The following is a 13,070-nucleotide window of genomic DNA, read 5'->3' as shown; positions in this document are numbered from 1 at the left end:
GAGTTAATGGGTGCAGCACACCAACATGGCACATGTATATATATGTAACAAACCTGCACATTGTGCACATGTACCCTAGAACTTAAAGTATAATAAATAAATACAAAAGGAAAAGAGGTAGTCATAAATAGATTAATATCATAGCAAAATGGCTGTGTAACCGCCATCCAGTCAAGATTACTCTTTAGCTTCCCTTTGCCCCAAACACATACCAATTAGAAAATGTAAAAATGAAACCCAAAAAAGAAAAAAAGGTGAGTAGGACAAAAGTCATTAGTGAGCTTTGCTCCAAGTGACATGGAAGACCAGAGTCAGGGTCACTGCTGAACTTAAAGGCCTGAGGTCAGGGTCCCTGAATGTTTCAGGCAGTTCTCACATTGCTATAAAGAAATACCTGAGACTGGGTAATTTATAAAGAAAAGAGGTTTAATTGACTTATTAGCAAACCGAATTCAACAATACATTTAAAAGATGATTATGACAAAATGGCATTTACCCCAGGGATGCAAGGATGGTTCAACATATGCAAATCAGTGTGATACATCACATTAACAGAATGAAGGACTAAAACCATATGATTATTTCACTTGCTGATGAAAAAGCATTTGATAAAATTCAATATCCCTTCATGATAAAATTCAATATCCCTCAAAGGGCCAGGCACAGTGGCTCACACCTGTAATCCCAGCACTTTGGGAGGCTGAGGTGGGCAGATTGCTTGAGCCCAAGAGTTGGAGACCAGCCTGGAAAACAAGGTGAAATCCCATCTCTACAAAAAAATACAAAAGTTAGCCAGGCGTGGTGGTACACACCTGTAGTCCCAGCTACTTAGGAAACTGAGGTTGGAGGATTGCTTCAGTCTGGGAGGTCGAGGCTTCAGTGAGGAGATTACGCCACTGCATTCCAGCCTGGGCAATGAAGTAAGACCCTTTCTCAAAAAAGAATCTCAAAAAACTGGGTATAGAAGGAACTACCTCTATGTAATAAAAGCCACAGCTTGCATCATACTAAAAGAGAGAAAACCAAAAGCCTTTCCTGTAAGATCTAGAACATGACAGGGATGCCAACTTTCACCACTGTTTTTCAACATAGTGCTGGAAGTCTTAGCTAGAGAATTTCAGAGAAGAGAACAAAATAAAGAGCATTCAAATTGGAAATGAAGAGGTCAAATTATCCTTGTTTGCAGATAATATGATCTTATATTTGGAAAAACCTAAAGACTCCACCAAAACATTATTAGAACTGATAAATTCAGTAAAGTTGTGCAATAAAAATCAACTTATGAAAATCAGTAGCATTTCCATATGCCAACAGTGAACAATCTAAAAAAGAATTTTAAAAGTTATCCCACTTACAATAGCTACAAATAAAATTAGATACCTAGGAATTACCTTAACCAAAGAAGTGAAAGATCTCTACAATTAAAACTTAGAACATATAATGAAAGAAATTGAAGAGGACACACAAAAATGTAAAGATATTCCATGTTCATGAATTAGAAGAATAAATATTGTTAAAATGTCCATAATACTTAAAGTAATCTACAGATTCAATACAATCCCTGTCAAAATATCAATAACATTCTGCACAGAAATTTTTAAAAATCCTAAAATTGATATGGAACCACAAAAGACCCAGAGTAGCCAAGCTATACTGAGCAAAAAGAACAAAACTGGAGGAATCACATTACTTGATTTCAGATAATACTACAGAGGTATAGTAACCAAAATGGCATGGTCCTGGCATAAAAACAGACCAATGGAACAGAATAGAGAATGCAGAAATAAATCCATACATCCAGAGTGAACTCATTTTTGACAAAGGTGCCCATAACATGCACTGGGGAAACGACAGTCTCTTCAGTAAATGGTGCTGGGAAAACTGGATATCCATATGCAGAATGAAACTAGACCACTATCTCTCCTCATATACAAAAATCAAATCAAAATGGATTAAAGACATATCTAACTCCTCAAACTATGAAACTACTATAAGAAAACATTGGGGAAACTCTCCAGGACATTGAACTAGGCAAAGATTTCTTGAGTAATACTCCAAAAACACAGGCAACCAAAGCAAAAATGTAAAATAGGTTCACATCAAGTTAAAAAACTTCTGCACAGCAAAAGAAACAATCGACAAAGAGGCAACCTGCAGAATGGGAGAAAATATTTGCAAACTACCATCTGACAAGGGATTAATAACAGAAACTATAAGGAGCTCAAACAACTCTAAAGGAAAAAATATAATAATCCAATTTAAAAAATGAGCAAAAGATCTGAATAGACACTTCTCCAAAGATGACATATGAATGGCAGACAGGTATATGAAAAGGTGCTCAACATCATTGATCATCAGAGAAATGCAAATCAAAGCTACAATGAGATATCATCTCACTCCAATTAAAATGGTTTATATCCAAAAATGAGACAATAATAAATGGTGGATAAGACGTGGAGAAAAGGGACCCTTGTACACAATTGTCGGGAATGTAAATCAGTACAACCACTATGGAGAAAAGTTTGGAGATGCCTCCAAAAACTAAAAATAGAGCAACCATATGATCTAGCAACCCCACTGCCAGGTATATTCCTAAAAGAAAGGAAATCAGTATATCAAAGAGATATCTGCACTCCTATGCTTATTGCAGCACTATTCATAGTAGCCAAGATTTGAAAGTAACCTAAATGTTCATCAGCAGATGAATGGATAAAGAAAATGTGGTACATATACACAATGGAATACTATTCAGCCATAAAAAAGAATGAGAGTCTGTCATTTGCAACAACATGGATGGAACTGGAGGCCACTGTGTTAAGATAAGCCAGACAGAGAAAGACAAACTTTGTATGTTCTCACTTATTTGTGGGAGCTAAAACTTAAAACCACTGAACTCAGAAGCTGTTACCAGAAGCTGAAACAAATAGTGTGTTGTGGGGGGTGAAGTGAGGATGGTTAATGGATACTAAAAAAATAATTAGAATGAATAAGATCTAGTATTTGCTAGCATAATGTGGTGACTATAGTCAAAAATAATTTAACTGTACATTTTTTTAAAGTGAAAGGGTGTAATTAGATTGTTTGTAACATAAAGGATAAATGCTTGAGGAGATGGATGCCTCATTTACCAGATGTGATTATTACATATTCTATGCCTGTATCAAAATCTCTCATGTACTCCACAAATACATACACCTACCATGTACCCATGAAAATAAAAACTTTCAAAAGGAACAGGTGGGTATGAATGAGAACTAACCAGAAAACTTTGAAATTAAAAATATAGTCATCAAAATTTTAAAAAATTTGTTAAATGGCATAAACACACAGCTAAAAGAAAACACAGCTAAAAGAATTAGACATATTTACCTGGACCCCAGTGCAGACAAAACAAATCAACTATATGAAAAAGTAATTAAGAAATATAAATAATAACTTGAGAGACTCCAAGAAGGCCCTAGAGGGATAGCAGCTATCGTAGGTTGAATGGCCTCCTAATGGTGTCTATACTCTCATCTGTGGAACCTGGGACTAGTGTACTACATGGCAGGAGGGAGTTGGCAGATGTAATTACGATTAAAGGCCTTAAAATAGGGGGCATTGTCTTCAATTCTACAGGTGGGCCCAATATACTCACACGAGGCCTTAAAAACAGTGACGTGGGCTGGGCGTGGTGGCTCAAGCCTGTAATCCCAGCACTTTTGGGAGGCTGAGGCGGGTGGATCACTTGAAGCCAGGAGTTGGAGACCAGCCTGGCCAATATGGCAAAACCCTGTCTCTACTAAAAATAAAAAAATTACCTGGGCATGGTGTCACACACCTATAATCCCAGCTACTTGGGAGGCTGAGGCCAGAGGATCACTTGAGCCCAGGAGGTGGAGGCTGCAGTGAGCTGAGATCATGCCACTGCACTCCAGCCTGGGCGACAGAGCAAGATTCCGTCTCCAAAAAAGAAAGAAAGAAAAAAAAAAAAGCAGTGAAGTATAAGAAGGACTTCATGGGAAAAGACATAACAAGCTGACTTACTGGCTCAAAAATAGAAGGGGCAGGCTGAGAGGAATGCAAGCATCCTAGAAGGGCTGAGAGAGAGCCTGTTCACAGCCAGCAACTGTTAACTGAACCTTAGCCCTACAGCTGTAGGAAACGGAATTCCTTACACCAATCTGAATGAGTGGACCCTACCCCAGATTCTCTTATCTCTAGATAAGAGCCCAGGCACTTTGATTTGGGGAGCAGAGCCCACCTACAGAGTTCTGACCTGCAGAACTATGAGATAATACCTGTGAGTTGTTCTAAACTGCTAAGGTTGGGGTGAATTTTTTTTTTTTTTTTTTTTTTTTTGTAGCAACAGAAAAACAAATATAGCTGAGAAGTCAGGCGTGAAGAGATAACAGGTAAAAATTATCCAGAACTGAATCTAGGCACAAATATTCAGATAAAAAGTTTGCACCATCTAACTAAGGAAAGCAGGTTAAACATACGCAGTTATTTCAGCTCTCTCCCTCTTTCGCTCCCCTAAAATTACAATAAAGGGCTTATTTATTTATTTGACAGAGTCTTGCTCTGTCGCTCAGGCTGCAGTGCAGTGGCACAATCTTTGCAACCTGCCTGCTCCTGGGCTCAAGTGACTCTCCTGCCTCAGCCTCCCGAGTGGCTGGGACCACAGGCATGCGCCACCATGCCTGGCTCATTTTTGTATTTTTTGTAGAGATGGGGTTTCACCATGTTGCCCAAGCTAGTCTCCACCTCCTGGGCTCCAGTGATTCTCCTGCCTCAGCCTCCAAAAGTGCTGAGATTACAGGCATGAGACACCACACCCAGCCAATAAAGGAATTTTTAAGGTGCTCTTTAAAAACCATTAGGACAAAGAGATGGTAGAGGAGACAATATCAACACAATGTGAGGATTGAATAGCAGAAGGAAATTGACTTAGCTCTGAAAATTTTGACTCTCATCCAGCAGTGGGAAAAGCTCAGGAGCAACCTAACTACTCTGTAGAAACCTCAAAAGGCCCAGGCGACACCAGGTAACTCTGGAAGTGGAAATGAAGTGGGGCTAAAAGCAGCAGGATTGTCTTCGGTGGAGTGTTTCCCACCGTCTTTTGCTGTAGAGAATCATGAGCTGGTTCCATGCAGTTTCACCTTAGGCAGGGGTGGATGCTTTCCGTCCCCACCTTCATGACTTCTGCAGGTGCCCCAGCAGGAAGGATCCGTGGCAGGCTGAGCAAACTCTCTGGGCACAGACAGGCATTATTCATGCCGGACATCAATAAGCTCTCTTCTGGCCGCTATCAATGTGGTCTTCTCTAGGGAGCAATAAGAAAGACAGATGACAACGCCCCTAGACACTGCGATAGAAATGCACAGGCTAACTTGTCTCCCCAGACTAACCTGTCTTCCAGCAACTCCTTGGCATTTGCTTGCTCAGGGTGTGGGGTGTGAAAGGCAGGAATTTCCTGGGCCAGAGCTGATTCCATCAGTGCATGGCCCAGCTGATTCCATCCTGACTTACACTGATTCCATCAGTGTATCTGGTCCCTTCCCTACTTTTCCTCCTTGTATTAGTTTCCTCAAGCTGCTGTTAACAATGATCACAAATGGGCCGAGCACACTGGTTCACGCCTGGAATCCCAGCAGTTTGGGAGGCTGAGGTGGGAGGACTGCTTAAGCCCAAGAGTTCGAGACCAGCCTGGGCAATAAAATAGGAACCTGTCTCTACAAAATAAAAAAGAATTAGCCAGGCGTGGTGGCACATGCCTGTAGTCCCAGCTACTCAGGAGGCTTAGGCAGGAGGAGAGCTTGAGCCCAGGAGGTTGAGGCTGCAGTGAGCTGTGATCAAGCCACTGCACCCCATCCTGAGTGACAGAGTAAGACCTTGTCTCAGAAAAAAGAAAAAAAAAAAAATCACAAACTAGGCATCTTAATGCAACAGAAATGCATCTTGTCACACTTCTGGAGGCCAGATTCCATAATCAAAGTGTCATCAGGGCTGCACTCCCTTCCAGGCTCTGGGGGAGGAGACTTCCTTGCCTCTTCCAGCTTCTGGCGGCTATTAGCAATCCTCAGCTTGCTTGGCATGTGACCCCATCACTCTGATCTCTGCCTTTGTCTCCATGTTGCCTTCTTGTCTGTATGCCAAATCTCCTCTATATGTCTCTGGTAAGGGCACTCGTCAGTGGATTTAGGGCCCACAGGGATAATCCAGATCATCTGGATTATCCTTGTAACAAGACCCTTAATTGTATCTGCAGAGATCCTTTTTCCAGGTAAAGTGACATTTGTAGGTTCCAGAGATTAGGACGTGGACATATCTCTTGGGGGACCATTGTTCAACTCAGCACACTCGCCTAGGTCTTGATATTCTTATTTAGTCAGGGGGAGCAGAAAGACAAAACCCTTACACTTGCATAAAGGTTTTTCATCTTTTGTTTTCTTCTCTCTTTCCCTTCTTTCTGCACCTCTCTTCTTCTCTCCTTTCCCTCCCTCCCTCCCTCCCTTCCTTCCTTCATTCCTTCCTTCCTTCCTTCTTTCCTTCCTTCTTCCTTCCTGTTCTTCATTTTTCCCTCCCTCCTCTCTTGCTTTTTCATTTCACTTAAAAGCTAAGAATTTCCCATCTTTGTTTATCTGTTTAGTTTGTGGCTAGGATTGGAGAAAGGATGGAAAGGCTGTCCAAGTACAAGGGAAAGAATTCGATGAGGTGTAAAAGCATTACTTTGCTACCGCTGTGCATTGAAATAGAGTACTGTGACAAAATATGAAATATTGTCTTATTTGAAGTGAAATTACAAGACTGGCCAGTAAGACAAATATCACATATTATCAAATACATATTTTTATACACAAGTCACATTCTGAGTGACTAGATGCCCACTTCCAAGAGGCACAAAGAAATTGCAACTGATTAAATAGCAGAATCACATCTTCTGCCACAATTTCACTGGTGGGCATAAAGTTAAAAAGTAGGCAAAGGACAGGGTTCAGTGACTGACACCTGTAATCCCAGTACTTTGGGAAGCCGAGGCAGGCAGATCACTTGAGGTCAGGAGTTCAAGACCAGCCTGGCTAACATGGTGAAACCCCATCTCTAATAAAAATACAAAATAATTAGCTGGGCATGGTGGTGCATGCCTGTAAACCCAGCTACCTGGGAAGGGAAGCTGAGGTGGGAGGATTGTTGGAACAGAAGGTGAAAGTTGCAGTGAACCGAGATTGCGCCACTGCCCTTCAACCTGGGCAACAGAGCAAGACACTGACAAAAAAAAAAAAAAAAAAGAAGACAAAGATTCCCAAATTATTCAAATTATGTTTTTCCTGTCTTCTCATTTTTATGTTTCTCAGCTGGGAGCATTTTGTTGAACTTGTGTAAGTAAATGCTTATGTGATAGAACTCCATTATATATTGTGATGGATTGACTTGTGTCTGCCCCAAAATTAATAGGTTAATGTTCTATCTCTAAATACCTCAAAATATCACCTCATTTGGAAATAAGGTCATTGCAGATTTATTTGTTAAGATGAGGTCATACTGGAGTAGAGTGGGCTCCTAATCCAATATGACTGGTATCCTTACAAAAAGAACACCACGTGAAGAGATAGAGAGAAGATCATGCAAACACAGGGAGAATGTCATCTACTAGGAATGCCAACATTGCCAGCAAACCACCAGAAGCCAGGAGAAAGGCATGGAACAGATTCTCCCTCACAGCCCTCAGAAAGAATCAACCCTGATAACCTCAAGCCTCCAGAAATGTATTGTGAAACAAACGTATTGTGAAACAATACATTTCTGTTGGTTAAGCCGCCCTGGCAATCTGACACATATATGTTTAAGTACCAGTTAAGGCCACAGAATAAATATCTTAGGAATTCAGAAAAGAAAAAAACGCTCTGAAGACCTTCAGAGGAAGGTCTGATATGAAGACCTCAGCATAAAACTGAGCTACTTCTCAGTTTATGGAGTAGATAAGACTTGGAGTTGGACCTTGAAATGACTAGAACTTGGATGCTTAAGAAGAAGCAAGAGATGTGGGGATGGAAGAAAGGGAGGAGAGGAGATAACAGGATGGGAAAATTGATGGGGAAGAATGTTTTTCTCAATAATAAATACAGCCATCTGATGGGGCCAGGGACAAGAAGAATGGCATAGATAATGACAAGACTGGAAATAAAAAGTGAAGTCAGATGACTAAAGGACCCACCAAATATTAGATTTCAGAGCTTGAATTTTATCCAATATGTAATGGAGAATTATTGACCTTTTAAAGCTGGAAAATCACATGATGAAATTAGTTTGCGGGAAATAGATCTGGGTAGTAGAAGGATGGAATGGTGAATGGTGACTGGTGCAGAAAACAATGTGATCTAGGACAAGAGTCAGAAGATTGTTTTAATAACATGATAAAGGTCTGAAGGAAATGTGTGAAATATTACAAAGGAAGAATGGACAGGGCTTAGTGAGGGAAGGGCCTCTGTGAGTGGAGGGGAAGGAATCCAGATAAACATCAAGGTTTTGAGTTTCAGAGACCGAAGACCCTGAGATGGCATAATCAGGAAGCCATCTTGGTGTGGCGGAGGGACTGGATAGGGACAGGGGACCAATAGTAAGTTTGGTTTGTGATATAAGGGGCTGAAAGTAATATAACAGCAATGTCTGGGATATAGTTGGGTGTGTGCACATAATATGTAAGAGAAACTTAACAGAGAGAAATTGAAGTTCCTTTTTTTTAGGTTTCTTCTTTGTATTTTTAAGACAGAGTCTGTGTATTTGGATGTAGTCACCGATGATCCTGCTTCTCCCACTAGACTGTGAGCTCTTTAAGGGGTGAAACAGCTTCTTTGTACCCATAACCCGAGCAGACTATCTTGTTCTTAATAGGAGATCAGGAAATGTGAATTGAATTGAATCGTGCTGCACTGAAGTGAATGAATCAAGCCTTCTGACACCAAGCCCAGTATTCTCTCCAGTATAACACAGTTGCTTCCCTGTACTGACTAGGCCAGAGATGGATCTAAAATGTCAATGTTACTGCCAGCTAATTCAGGGTCTTTTATGTAAGCAGCAGGGACTCAATTTCCCTATTCCACAGGTGTATGGTTTGACTGGCAACTTGATTACTTGTCAGGTAAAGATAATGGTTACAATAGTTCCAGCCTGTCTGGAGCCTTGTAGTGGAGCCTCTGTAGTACCTTGGCTACAACAGAAATTCAAGCTGTGTAAATGATCAGATGTTATGAGAAGCTATTCTTTAGTAGCAGAGACACTGGAAAATTGTATTAAGAAAGGGTCCCTTTTAAAAGCAGAGTGCTGAAGCATCTTGATGATGTAGCAGTTTGTGTGTCTACAATGACATCAGACATTTTCATTTCATAATGATAGCACAAGGAATTATACCTTTTAATCACTTTTTGGTGTTAGTAAGAAATAGAGATAGAGATTCACGGCCTCTGTATGAATGAAAGACTTGATAAACACTGCTATATTAAAAACAAGAGACTGGGCATGGTGTCTTAGACGTGTAATATCAGCATTTTGGGAGGCCGAGACAGGTAGATTGCTTGAGCCCCGAGACAAGCCTGGGCAACATAGAGAGATTCCATCCCTACATTAAATACAAAAATTAATTAGGTTGGTGCAAAAGTAATTGCTGTTTTGCTATTTTAATGGCAAAAATCGCAATTACTTTTGTACCAATCTAAGAGCTGTGTGCAGCTTCTTGGGAGGCTGAGGTTGGAGGATCACCTGACCCTGGGGAGGTTGAGGCTACAGTGAGCCAGGATTGTGCCACTGCGCTTCAGCCTGGGCAATAGAGTGTGACCCTATGTAAAAAAAAATAAAATCAATAATAAAATTAGAACAACAAATCTGCTTCACGTCAAAAGGTCTATGATCAAAAGACAAAGAATAAACCAGGAAAATATTTACAACTAATATCATAAACCTAATATAGAAAGAGATCCTATAAATTGACAGTAAAATGACTAACAAATAGTAGAACAAATTAGAAAAATAATTTAACAGTAGGCACAAGTATGAAAATATAATTTGCCAAATGGTTCTTTACCATAAGAAGAGACTCAAACTCACTGGACATAAGAGGCATATAAATGAAAACTAAGTGAGATGTGAAGGGTGAGTAGGTAGCCAAGTGAAAGAAGGATGGAGACAGACAAGAAGCTAAGAGACTAATAAACTAATCATAACCATTGTGTATTACTGGGTTCTAGTGAGTGCTGCTTTACACAATTCATGTTTTACAAGTACCATTTCATTTAATCTCCATAATAAGCCTAAAAGTAGGAAGTATTGGTTTCACAAGGTTACAGATGGGATTAAGTAATTTACCAAAAATCACAAAGTAAATCATAGAGCCTTGACTTGAACTCTGGAAGTTAAAACAACTCTGAGAATATAGCAGACTGCCAAGAAACAGAGCTCCATAGGACAATGACCAAAAATGAAAATGTTCAGACAAATATCAATTAAACTTTGTGGAGACATAGAGTTGCCAGAGTCCTAAAAGTTCAATTAGACCAACCTCCAACATAGAACCCAGACCTCCTCTGCAACCTGTCCAACAGATGGCCATCCCAGCTGCCACCTAAACACATCCAATGACAAAAGAGAGCTCTCTACTTGTTAGAGCAGCTCATTGCATTGCTGAACATCTTTGTTGGAAAAATTCTTCTTTATATGAAGCCAAAATCTGTCTCTCCATAAGTATGAGCAATTTGTTCCAAGCAATCAAAAGAAAATGAATTTTTTCTCTTATGCATGTGATAATTCTTCAGAATAAACCCAGATCCTTCCATTTTTGCTCACTTGACATGGTCTCCAAGCCCATCCCTTATCTGGCTAACTCCTCTGGAGTAGAAACACTCTAGTTTCTCAGTTTTCTTATTAAAATGTATTCTCAGAAATGATTGTGTTAGATTATGGCTGAGTATTGAGATATACTTATTTCTTTTAATATGCCTGCACAGCACACTCAATGTATATCAGTCTATTACTGTAATCGCCCAATGGGTTCTTCCTGTTCACTGCACAGGCAAAACCAATTCACTGAGACCAGGGTATTGCAGTAAAGAAAGAGTTTACATAATGCAAGGCAGCTGAGTGAAGGACTGCAGTTATCACTCAAATCAGTCTCTCTCTGAGAGAACTCAGAGGCTAGGATTTTTATGGAAAATTTCATGGGCAAGGGCCTAGGGAATTGGTGCTGCTGATTGGTTGGGGACAAAGTCATAGGGGTGTGGAAACAGTCCTCATGTGCTGATTCTGCCTCTGATTGGGGACCACAAGACCAGCTGAGTAATAATTCATGGGTCTGAGTGGGGTCATTTGGTTTGCAGAATGCAAAAGTCTGAGAAATATCTCAAAAGACCAATCTTAGGCTCTGTAATAGTGATGTTATCTATAGGAGCAAATGGGGAAGTGACAAACCTTCTGACCTCTGGCCACATGACTCCTGAGCAGTAAGGGATTATAGAAACTATGTCTATACTTTAGCAGAATGTAGGCCCTTCCCAAAATTCTAATCTTGTGGCCTTTCATTAGTCTTATAAAGGCAGTTTCAGCCCCCCAACAAGGAGGGAATCAGTTTTAGAGGGGACTATTATCATCCTTGTTTCATAGTTAAGCTGTAAACTAAATTCGTCACATGGTTAGCCTCACCTATGCCCAGGAGTGAGTGAGTACAGCTAGCCCGTAAGTCTGGAAGCAAGATAGAGTCAGCCATGCTAAATTTCTCTTGCTGTCATAGTCATTGTAAGGGCAGTTTCAGTATTACATTAACCTTTTTAGCATAAGAATCACATATGTTCCAGTGAAGAACTGTTACTGGAAAGGGGTCCCGATCAAAACCCCAAGAGAGGGTTCTTGGGTCTCATGCAAGAAAGAATTCAGGGTGAGTCCATAGAGTAAAGTGAAGTCAAGTTTATTAAGAAAGTAGAGGAATAAAAGAATGGCTACTCCATAGGCAGAGCAGGCCCAAGGGCTGCTGGTTGCCCATTTTTCTGGTTATTTCTTGATTATGTGCTAAACAAGGGGTGGATTATTCATGCCTCCCCTTTTTAAATCATGTAGGATAACTTCCTGATGTTGCTGTGGCATTTGTAAACTGTCATGACACTGGTAGGAGTGTAGCAGTGAGGACGACAACCAGAGGTCACTCTTGTGGTCATTTTGGTTTTGGTGGTTTTTGGCTGGCTTCTTTACTGCAACCTGTTTTATCAGCAAGGTCTTAATGACCTGTATCTTCTGCTGACCTCCTGTCTCATCCTGTGACTTACATGCCTGAACCATCTGGGAATGCAGGCCAGTAGGTTTCAGCCTCATTTTACCCAGTTCCTATTTAAGATGGAGTTGCTCTGGTTCACAAACCTCTGACAGAACCATACACAGTCCTCTTTCAATGGCTGATACGTTTTTAAGACCTGTATTTATTTATGTTATCCTGAATGCAAATATAAAGTTTCTGGATCAAAGTTATTATAATTCATGTCAAAAACTATCCATTCCCTTGCCCCAACCCCCTAGAGTGATATGATGAAAGCCAGATGTCATCTTATATGTACTAGGTTCTATACTGCAGGAGAGAAAGCGCCCCCTCAAAATTATGAATCTGAGAGCTTATATGTGAGAGGGTCAGCTTTCTCTTTTCCCCTTCTGAGAAAGGGAGAGAAACCTTTGCTTTCTAGTGTACACCAATTTTCCTGGGGAAGAAAAGGGAAAAGTCTGGGCTTCTTACCTTTTGGAATGCAAATAAGTGTCTCGTGGGAAGAAAAGAGAAGTTTCTCCTGGTTTACAACTCTTGGGATGTTTTCTTGGTTGCAGGTTTTACCCCCTCCCACCCTGCTGCTCTGAAGTGTAAACACAGACCTCTGGGGAGACAAATCTCTCTAGAGTTATCTCATTACCTATTCAGTCATAGTCATAATTTAACTTCTAAGCCTTGTTCTTTAATCTGGACTCCAGAAAAACTTGCTCAGAAAGTCCTAACTGTGCGGAAACATGAAAATACTCACTTGTTGACTTGGGCTTGATACTGGTCTATTTCCTAGGTCCAGAGTGAC

The 13,070-nt window shown here is 40.5% G+C and overlaps 1 protein-coding gene across 1 annotated transcript in view; it reads right to left on the bottom strand.

Moving 5' to 3' along the window:
- The window catches only part of CEP135 (centrosomal protein 135kDa), a 106,745-nt gene extending 93,917 nt beyond the window's left edge, over positions 1-12,828 (bottom strand). The window contains exon 1 of the mRNA XM_011992508.1: positions 12,746-12,828. The gene's annotated coding sequence lies outside the window, so the exon portion shown is untranslated. The remainder of the gene's footprint in view (positions 1-12,745) is intronic.
- Between the last annotated feature and the right edge of the window lie 242 nt (positions 12,829-13,070).

The sequence above is a fragment of the Mandrillus leucophaeus genome, unplaced genomic scaffold (genome assembly GCF_000951045.1).
Source record: "Mandrillus leucophaeus isolate KB7577 unplaced genomic scaffold, Mleu.le_1.0 Scaffold412, whole genome shotgun sequence".
Classification (NCBI taxonomy): domain Eukaryota; kingdom Metazoa; phylum Chordata; class Mammalia; order Primates; family Cercopithecidae; genus Mandrillus; species Mandrillus leucophaeus.
Note: the sequence above shows the minus strand (reverse complement) of the source record. Positions and strands in the feature narration are given on the sequence as shown.